The following is a 10,981-nucleotide window of genomic DNA, read 5'->3' as shown; positions in this document are numbered from 1 at the left end:
TTGAAGTCGAATTTCAACATTTCTAATATATTTGAGTGAGTTTGCATCTAACTTTGTCAGATATCGTCGATTAACATCCATTGAAGCCCATTGAGGTCGATTGTCACTTTGTAATGAGTGAAAATTTTCTAAGTCTATCTTCCTAATTTGAAGTCGAATTTCAACATTTCTCATATATTTGAGTGAGTTTGCGTCTAACTTTGTCAGATATCGTCGATTAACATCCATTGAAGCCCATTGAGGTCGATTGTCACTTTGTGTTGAGTGAAAATTTTCTAAGTCTATCTTCCTAATTTAAAGTCGAATTTCAACATTTCTCATATATTTGAGTGAGTTTGCATCTAACTTTGTCAGATATCGTCGATTAACATCCATTGAAGCCCATTGAGGTCGATTGTCACTTTGTGTTGAGTGAAAATTTTCTAAGTCTATCTTCCTAATTTAAAGTCGAATTTCAACATTTCTCATATATTTGAGTGAGTTTGCATCTAACTTTGTCAGATATCGTCGATTAACATCCATTGAAGCCCATTGAGGTCGATTGTCACTTTGTGTTGAGTGAAAATTTTCTAAGTCTATCTTCCTAATTTGAAGTCGAATTTCAACATTTCTAATATATTTGAGTGAGTTTGCATCTAACTTTGTCAGATATCGTCGATTAACATCCATTGAAGCCCATTGAGGTCGATTGTCACTTTGTAATGAGTGAAAATTTTCTAAGTCTATCTTCCTAATTTGAAGTCGAATTTCAACATTTCTAATATATTTGAGTGAGTTTGCATCTAACTTTGTCAGATATCGTCGATTAACATCCATTGAAGCCCATTGAGGTCGATTGTCACTTTGTAATGAGTGAAAATTTTCTAAGTCTATCTTCCTAATTTGAAGTCGAATTTCAACATTTCTCATATATTTGAGTGAGTTTGCGTCTAACTTTGTCAGATATCGTCGATTAACATCCATTGAAGCCCATTGAGGTCGATTGTCACTTTGTGTTGAGTGAAAATTTTCTAAGTCTATCTTCCTAATTTAAAGTCGAATTTCAACATTTCTAATATATTTGAGTGAGTTTGCATCTAACTTTGTCAGATATCGTCGATTAACATCCATTGAAGCCCATTGAGGTCGATTGTCACTTTGTAATGAGTGAAAATTTTCTAAGTCTATCTTCCTAATTTAAAGTCGAATTTCAACATTTCTCATATATTTGAGTGAGTTTGCATCTAACTTTGTCAGATATCGTCGATTAACATCCATTGAAGCCCATTGAGGTCGATTGTCACTTTGTGTTGAGTGAAAATTTTCTAAGTCTATCTTCCTAATTTGAAGTCGAATTTCAACATTTCTAATATATTTGAGTGAGTTTGCATCTAACTTTGTCAGATATCGTCGATTAACATCCATTGAAGCCCATTGAGGTCGATTGTCACTTTGTAATGAGTGAAAATTTTCTAAGTCTATCTTCCTAATTTGAAGTCGAATTTCAACATTTCTAATATATTTGAGTGAGTTTGCATCTAACTTTGTCAGATATCGTCGATTAACATTGATTGAAGCCCATTGAGGTCGATTGTCACTTTGTGTTGAGTGAAAATTTTCTAAGTCTATCTTCCTAATTTAAAGTCGAATTTCAACATTTCTCATATATTTGAGTGAGTTTGCATCTAACTTTGTCAGATATCGTCGATTAACATCCATTGAAGCCCATTGAGGTCGATTGTCACTTTGTGTTGAGTGAAAATTTTCTAAGTCTATCTTCCTAATTTGAAGTCGAATTTCAACATTTCTAATATATTTGAGTGAGTTTGCATCTAACTTTGTCAGATATCGTCGATTAACATCCATTGAAGCCCATTGAGGTCGATTGTCACTTTGTAATGAGTGAAAATTTTCTAAGTCTATCTTCCTAATTTGAAGTCGAATTTCAACATTTCTAATATATTTGAGTGAGTTTGCATCTAACTTTGTCAGATATCGTCGATTAACATTGATTGAAGCCCATTGAGGTCGATTGTCACTTTGTGTTGAGTGAAAATTTTCTAAGTCTATCTTCCTAATTTAAAGTCGAATTTCAACATTTCTCATATATTTGAGTGAGTTTGCATCTAACTTTGTCAGATATCGTCGATTAACATCCATTGAAGCCCATTGAGGTCGATTGTCACTTTGTGTTGAGTGAAAATTTTCTAAGTCTATCTTCCTAATTTGAAGTCGAATTTCAACATTTCTAATATATTTGAGTGAGTTTGCATCTAACTTTGTCAGATATCGTCGATTAACATCCATTGAAGCCCATTGAGGTCGATTGTCACTTTGTAATGAGTGAAAATTTTCTAAGTCTATCTTCCTAATTTGAAGTCGAATTTCAACATTTCTAATATATTTGAGTGAGTTTGCATCTAACTTTGTCAGATATCGTCGATTAACATTGATTGAAGCCCATTGAGGTCGATTGTCACTTTGTGTTGAGTGAAAATTTTCTAAGTCTATCTTCCTAATTTAAAGTCGAATTTCAACATTTCTCATATATTTGAGTGAGTTTGCATCTAACTTTGTCAGATATCGTCGATTAACATCCATTGAAGCCCATTGAGGTCGATTGTCACTTTGTGTTGAGTGAAAATTTTCTAAGTCTATCTTCCTAATTTGAAGTCGAATTTCAACATTTCTAATATATTTGAGTGAGTTTGCATCTAACTTTGTCAGATATCGTCGATTAACATTGATTGAAGCCCATTGAGGTCGATTGTCACTTTGTGTTGAGTGAAAATTTTCTAAGTCTATCTTCCTAATTTGAGGTCGAATTTCAACATTTCTAATATATTCGAGTGAGTTTGCATCTAACTTTGTCAGATATCGTCGATTAACATTGATTGAAGCCCATTGAGGTCGATTGTCACTTTGTGTTGAGTGAAAATTTTCTAAGTCTATCTTCCTAATTTAAAGTCGAATTTCAACATTTCTCATATATTTGAGTGAGTTTGCATCTAACTTTGTCAGATATCGTCGATTAACATCCATTGAAGCCCATTGAGGTCGATTGTCACTTTGTGTTGAGTGAAAATTTTCTAAGTCTATCTTCCTAATTTGAAGTCGAATTTCAACATTTCTCATATATTTGAGTGAGTTTGCGTCTAACTTTGTCAGATATCGTCGATTAACATCCATTGAAGCCCATTGAGGTCGATTGTCACTTTGTGTTGAGTGAAAATTTTCTAAGTCTATCTTCCTAATTTAAAGTCGAATTTCAACATTTCTAATATATTTGAGTGAGTTTGCATCTAACTTTGTCAGATATCGTCGATTAACATCCATTGAAGCCCATTGAGGTCGATTGTCACTTTGTAATGAGTGAAAATTTTCTAAGTCTATCTTCCTAATTTGAAGTCGAATTTCAACATTTCTAATATATTTGAGTGAGTTTGCATCTAACTTTGTCAGATATCGTCGATTAACATTGATTGAAGCCCATTGAGGTCGATTGTCACTTTGTGTTGAGTGAAAATTTTCTAAGTCTATCTTCCTAATTTGAAGTGGAATTTCAACATTTCTCATATATTTGAGTGAGTTTGCGTCTAACTTTGTCAGATATCGTCGATTAACATCCATTGAAGCCCATTGAGGTCGATTGTCACTTTGTGTTGAGTGAAAATTTTCTAAGTCTATCTTCCTAATTTAAAGTCGAATTTCAACATTTCTCATATATTTGAGTGAGTTTGCATCTAACTTTGTCAGATATCGTCGATTAACATCCATTGAAGCCCATTGAGGTCGATTGTCACTTTGTGTTGAGTGAAAATTTTCTAAGTCTATCTTCCTAATTTAAAGTCGAATTTCAACATTTCTCATATATTTGAGTGAGTTTGCATCTAACTTTGTCAGATATCGTCGATTAACATCCATTGAAGCCCATTGAGGTCGATTGTCACTTTGTGTTGAGTGAAAATTTTCTAAGTCTATCTTCCTAATTTGAAGTCGAATTTCAACATTTCTCATATATTTGAGTGAGTTTGCGTCTAACTTTGTCAGATATCGTCGATTAACATCCATTGAAGCCCATTGAGGTCGATTGTCACTTTGTGTTGAGTGAAAATTTTCTAAGTCTATCTTCCTAATTTAAAGTCGAATTTCAACATTTCTAATATATTTGAGTGAGTTTGCATCTAACTTTGTCAGATATCGTCGATTAACATCCATTGAAGCCCATTGAGGTCGATTGTCACTTTGTAATGAGTGAAAATTTTCTAAGTCTATCTTCCTAATTTGAAGTCGAATTTCAACATTTCTAATATATTTGAGTGAGTTTGCATCTAACTTTGTCAGATATCGTCGATTAACATTGATTGAAGCCCATTGAGGTCGATTGTCACTTTGTGTTGAGTGAAAATTTTCTAAGTCTATCTTCCTAATTTGAAGTCGAATTTCAACATTTCTCATATATTTGAGTGAGTTTGCGTCTAACTTTGTCAGATATCGTCGATTAACATCCATTGAAGCCCATTGAGGTCGATTGTCACTTTGTGTTGAGTGAAAATTTTCTAAGTCTATCTTCCTAATTTAAAGTCGAATTTCAACATTTCTCATATATTTGAGTGAGTTTGCATCTAACTTTGTCAGATATCGTCGATTAACATCCATTGAAGCCCATTGAGGTCGATTGTCACTTTGTGTTGAGTGAAAATTTTCTAAGTCTATCTTCCTAATTTAAAGTCGAATTTCAACATTTCTAATATATTTGAGTGAGTTTGCATCTAACTTTGTCAGATATCGTCGATTAACATCCATTGAAGCCCATTGAGGTCGATTGTCACTTTGTGTTGAGTGAAAATTTTCTAAGTCTATCTTCCTAATTTGAAGTCGAATTTCAACATTTCTAATATATTTGAGTGAGTTTGCATCTAACTTTGTCAGATATCGTCGATTAACATCCATTGAAGCCCATTGAGGTCGATTGTCACTTTGTAATGAGTGAAAATTTTCTAAGTCTATCTTCCTAATTTAAAGTCGAATTTCAACATTTCTCATATATTTGAGTGAGTTTGCATTTAACTTTGTCAGATATCGTCGATTAACATCCATTGAAGCCCATTGAGGTCGATTGTCACTTTGTGTTGAGTGAAAATTTTCTAAGTCTATCTTCCTAATTTGAAGTCGAATTTCAACATTTCTAATATATTTGAGTGAGTTTGCATCTAACTTTGTCAGATATCGTCGATTAACATCCATTGAAGCCCATTGAGGTCGATTGTCACTTTGTAATGAGTGAAAATTTTCTAAGTCTATCTTCCTAATTTGAAGTCGAATTTCAACATTTCTCATATATTTGAGTGAGTTTGCGTCTAACTTTGTCAGATATCGTCGATTAACATCCATTGAAGCCCATTGAGGTCGATTGTCACTTTGTGTTGAGTGAAAATTTTCTAAGTCTATCTTCCTAATTTAAAGTCGAATTTCAACATTTCTCATATATTTGAGTGAGTTTGCATCTAACTTTGTCAGATATCGTCGATTAACATCCATTGAAGCCCATTGAGGTCGATTGTCACTTTGTGTTGAGTGAAAATTTTCTAAGTCTATCTTCCTAATTTAAAGTCGAATTTCAACATTTCTCATATATTTGAGTGAGTTTGCATCTAACTTTGTCAGATATCGTCGATTAACATCCATTGAAGCCCATTGAGGTCGATTGTCACTTTGTGTTGAGTGAAAATTTTCTAAGTCTATCTTCCTAATTTGAAGTCGAATTTCAACATTTCTAATATATTTGAGTGAGTTTGCATCTAACTTTGTCAGATATCGTCGATTAACATCCATTGAAGCCCATTGAGGTCGATTGTCACTTTGTAATGAGTGAAAATTTTCTAAGTCTATCTTCCTAATTTGAAGTCGAATTTCAACATTTCTAATATATTTGAGTGAGTTTGCATCTAACTTTGTCAGATATCGTCGATTAACATCCATTGAAGCCCATTGAGGTCGATTGTCACTTTGTAATGAGTGAAAATTTTCTAAGTCTATCTTCCTAATTTGAAGTCGAATTTCAACATTTCTCATATATTTGAGTGAGTTTGCGTCTAACTTTGTCAGATATCGTCGATTAACATCCATTGAAGCCCATTGAGGTCGATTGTCACTTTGTGTTGAGTGAAAATTTTCTAAGTCTATCTTCCTAATTTAAAGTCGAATTTCAACATTTCTAATATATTTGAGTGAGTTTGCATCTAACTTTGTCAGATATCGTCGATTAACATCCATTGAAGCCCATTGAGGTCGATTGTCACTTTGTAATGAGTGAAAATTTTCTAAGTCTATCTTCCTAATTTAAAGTCGAATTTCAACATTTCTCATATATTTGAGTGAGTTTGCATCTAACTTTGTCAGATATCGTCGATTAACATCCATTGAAGCCCATTGAGGTCGATTGTCACTTTGTGTTGAGTGAAAATTTTCTAAGTCTATCTTCCTAATTTGAAGTCGAATTTCAACATTTCTAATATATTTGAGTGAGTTTGCATCTAACTTTGTCAGATATCGTCGATTAACATCCATTGAAGCCCATTGAGGTCGATTGTCACTTTGTAATGAGTGAAAATTTTCTAAGTCTATCTTCCTAATTTGAAGTCGAATTTCAACATTTCTAATATATTTGAGTGAGTTTGCATCTAACTTTGTCAGATATCGTCGATTAACATTGATTGAAGCCCATTGAGGTCGATTGTCACTTTGTGTTGAGTGAAAATTTTCTAAGTCTATCTTCCTAATTTAAAGTCGAATTTCAACATTTCTCATATATTTGAGTGAGTTTGCATCTAACTTTGTCAGATATCGTCGATTAACATCCATTGAAGCCCATTGAGGTCGATTGTCACTTTGTGTTGAGTGAAAATTTTCTAAGTCTATCTTCCTAATTTGAAGTCGAATTTCAACATTTCTAATATATTTGAGTGAGTTTGCATCTAACTTTGTCAGATATCGTCGATTAACATTGATTGAAGCCCATTGAGGTCGATTGTCACTTTGTGTTGAGTGAAAATTTTCTAAGTCTATCTTCCTAATTTGAGGTCGAATTTCAACATTTCTAATATATTCGAGTGAGTTTGCATCTAACTTTGTCAGATATCGTCGATTAACATTGATTGAAGCCCATTGAGGTCGATTGTCACTTTGTGTTGAGTGAAAATTTTCTAAGTCTATCTTCCTAATTTAAAGTCGAATTTCAACATTTCTCATATATTTGAGTGAGTTTGCATCTAACTTTGTCAGATATCGTCGATTAACATCCATTGAAGCCCATTGAGGTCGATTGTCACTTTGTGTTGAGTGAAAATTTTCTAAGTCTATCTTCCTAATTTGAAGTCGAATTTCAACATTTCTCATATATTTGAGAGAGTTTGCGTCTAACTTTGTTAGATATCGTCGATTAACATCCATTGAAGCCCATTGAGGTCGATTGTCACTTTGTGTTGAGTGAAAATTTTCTAAGTCTATCTTCCTAATTTAAAGTCGAATTTCAACATTTCTAATATATTTGAGTGAGTTTGCATCTAACTTTGTCAGATATCGTCGATTAACATCCATTGAAGCCCATTGAGGTCGATTGTCACTTTGTAATGAGTGAAAATTTTCTAAGTCTATCTTCCTAATTTGAAGTCGAATTTCAACATTTCTAATATATTTGAGTGAGTTTGCATCTAACTTTGTCAGATATCGTCGATTAACATTGATTGAAGCCCATTGAGGTCGATTGTCACTTTGTGTTGAGTGAAAATTTTCTAAGTCTATCTTCCTAATTTGAAGTCGAATTTCAACATTTCTCATATATTTGAGTGAGTTTGCGTCTAACTTTGTCAGATATCGTCGATTAACATCCATTGAAGCCCATTGAGGTCGATTGTCACTTTGTGTTGAGTGAAAATTTTCTAAGTCTATCTTCCTAATTTAAAGTCGAATTTCAACATTTCTCATATATTTGAGTGAGTTTGCATCTAACTTTGTCAGATATCGTCGATTAACATCCATTGAAGCCCATTGAGGTCGATTGTCACTTTGTGTTGAGTGAAAATTTTCTAAGTCTATCTTCCTAATTTAAAGTCGAATTTCAACATTTCTCATATATTTGAGTGAGTTTGCATCTAACTTTGTCAGATATCGTCGATTAACATCCATTGAAGCCCATTGAGGTCGATTGTCACTTTGTGTTGAGTGAAAATTTTCTAAGTCTATCTTCCTAATTTGAAGTCGAATTTCAACATTTCTCATATATTTGAGTGAGTTTGCGTCTAACTTTGTCAGATATCGTCGATTAACATCCATTGAAGCCCATTGAGGTCGATTGTCACTTTGTGTTGAGTGAAAATTTTCTAAGTCTATCTTCCTAATTTAAAGTCGAATTTCAACATTTCTAATATATTTGAGTGAGTTTGCATCTAACTTTGTCAGATATCGTCGATTAACATCCATTGAAGCCCATTGAGGTCGATTGTCACTTTGTAATGAGTGAAAATTTTCTAAGTCTATCTTCCTAATTTGAAGTCGAATTTCAACATTTCTAATATATTTGAGTGAGTTTGCATCTAACTTTGTCAGATATCGTCGATTAACATTGATTGAAGCCCATTGAGGTCGATTGTCACTTTGTGTTGAGTGAAAATTTTCTAAGTCTATCTTCCTAATTTGAAGTCGAATTTCAACATTTCTCATATATTTGAGTGAGTTTGCGTCTAACTTTGTCAGATATCGTCGATTAACATCCATTGAAGCCCATTGAGGTCGATTGTCACTTTGTGTTGAGTGAAAATTTTCTAAGTCTATCTTCCTAATTTAAAGTCGAATTTCAACATTTCTCATATATTTGAGTGAGTTTGCATCTAACTTTGTCAGATATCGTCGATTAACATCCATTGAAGCCCATTGAGGTCGATTGTCACTTTGTAATGAGTGAAAATTTTCTAAGTCTATCTTCCTAATTTGAAGTCGAATTTCAACATTTCTCATATATTTGAGTGAGTTTGCGTCTAACTTTGTCAGATATCGTCGATTAACATCCATTGAAGCCCATTGAGGTCGATTGTCACTTTGTGTTGAGTGAAAATTTTCTAAGTCTATCTTCCTAATTTAAAGTCGAATTTCAACATTTCTAATATATTTGAGTGAGTTTGCATCTAACTTTGTCAGATATCGTCGATTAACATCCATTGAAGCCCATTGAGGTCGATTGTCACTTTGTAATGAGTGAAAATTTTCTAAGTCTATCTTCCTAATTTAAAGTCGAATTTCAACATTTCTCATATATTTGAGTGAGTTTGCATCTAACTTTGTCAGATATCGTCGATTAACATCCATTGAAGCCCATTGAGGTCGATTGTCACTTTGTGTTGAGTGAAAATTTTCTAAGTCTATCTTCCTAATTTGAAGTCGAATTTCAACATTTCTAATATATTTGAGTGAGTTTGCATCTAACTTTGTCAGATATCGTCGATTAACATCCATTGAAGCCCATTGAGGTCGATTGTCACTTTGTAATGAGTGAAAATTTTCTAAGTCTATCTTCCTAATTTGAAGTCGAATTTCAACATTTCTAATATATTTGAGTGAGTTTGCATCTAACTTTGTCAGATATCGTCGATTAACATTGATTGAAGCCCATTGAGGTCGATTGTCACTTTGTGTTGAGTGAAAATTTTCTAAGTCTATCTTCCTAATTTAAAGTCGAATTTCAACATTTCTCATATATTTGAGTGAGTTTGCATCTAACTTTGTCAGATATCGTCGATTAACATCCATTGAAGCCCATTGAGGTCGATTGTCACTTTGTGTTGAGTGAAAATTTTCTAAGTCTATCTTCCTAATTTGAAGTCGAATTTCAACATTTCTAATATATTTGAGTGAGTTTGCATCTAACTTTGTCAGATATCGTCGATTAACATTGATTGAAGCCCATTGAGGTCGATTGTCACTTTGTGTTGAGTGAAAATTTTCTAAGTCTATCTTCCTAATTTGAGGTCGAATTTCAACATTTCTAATATATTCGAGTGAGTTTGCATCTAACTTTGTCAGATATCGTCGATTAACATTGATTGAAGCCCATTGAGGTCGATTGTCACTTTGTGTTGAGTGAAAATTTTCTAAGTCTATCTTCCTAATTTAAAGTCGAATTTCAACATTTCTCATATATTTGAGTGAGTTTGCATCTAACTTTGTCAGATATCGTCGATTAACATCCATTGAAGCCCATTGAGGTCGATTGTCACTTTGTGTTGAGTGAAAATTTTCTAAGTCTATCTTCCTAATTTGAAGTCGAATTTCAACATTTCTCATATATTTGAGAGAGTTTGCGTCTAACTTTGTTAGATATCGTCGATTAACATCCATTGAAGCCCATTGAGGTCGATTGTCACTTTGTGTTGAGTGAAAATTTTCTAAGTCTATCTTCCTAATTTAAAGTCGAATTTCAACATTTCTAATATATTTGAGTGAGTTTGCATCTAACTTTGTCAGATATCGTCGATTAACATCCATTGAAGCCCATTGAGGTCGATTGTCACTTTGTAATGAGTGAAAATTTTCTAAGTCTATCTTCCTAATTTGAAGTCGAATTTCAACATTTCTAATATATTTGAGTGAGTTTGCATCTAACTTTGTCAGATATCGTCGATTAACATTGATTGAAGCCCATTGAGGTCGATTGTCACTTTGTGTTGAGTGAAAATTTTCTAAGTCTATCTTCCTAATTTGAAGTCGAATTTCAACATTTCTCATATATTTGAGTGAGTTTGCGTCTAACTTTGTCAGATATCGTCGATTAACATCCATTGAAGCCCATTGAGGTCGATTGTCACTTTGTGTTGAGTGAAAATTTTCTAAGTCTATCTTCCTAATTTAAAGTCGAATTTCAACATTTCTCATATATTTGAGTGAGTTTGCATCTAACTTTGTCAGATATCGTCGATTAACATCCATTGAAGCCCATTGAGGTCGATTG

Source organism: Diorhabda carinulata, chromosome 11, assembly GCF_026250575.1.
Source record: "Diorhabda carinulata isolate Delta chromosome 11, icDioCari1.1, whole genome shotgun sequence".
In the NCBI taxonomy this organism is placed as follows: Eukaryota; Metazoa; Arthropoda; class Insecta; order Coleoptera; family Chrysomelidae; genus Diorhabda; species Diorhabda carinulata.
Note: the sequence above shows the minus strand (reverse complement) of the source record.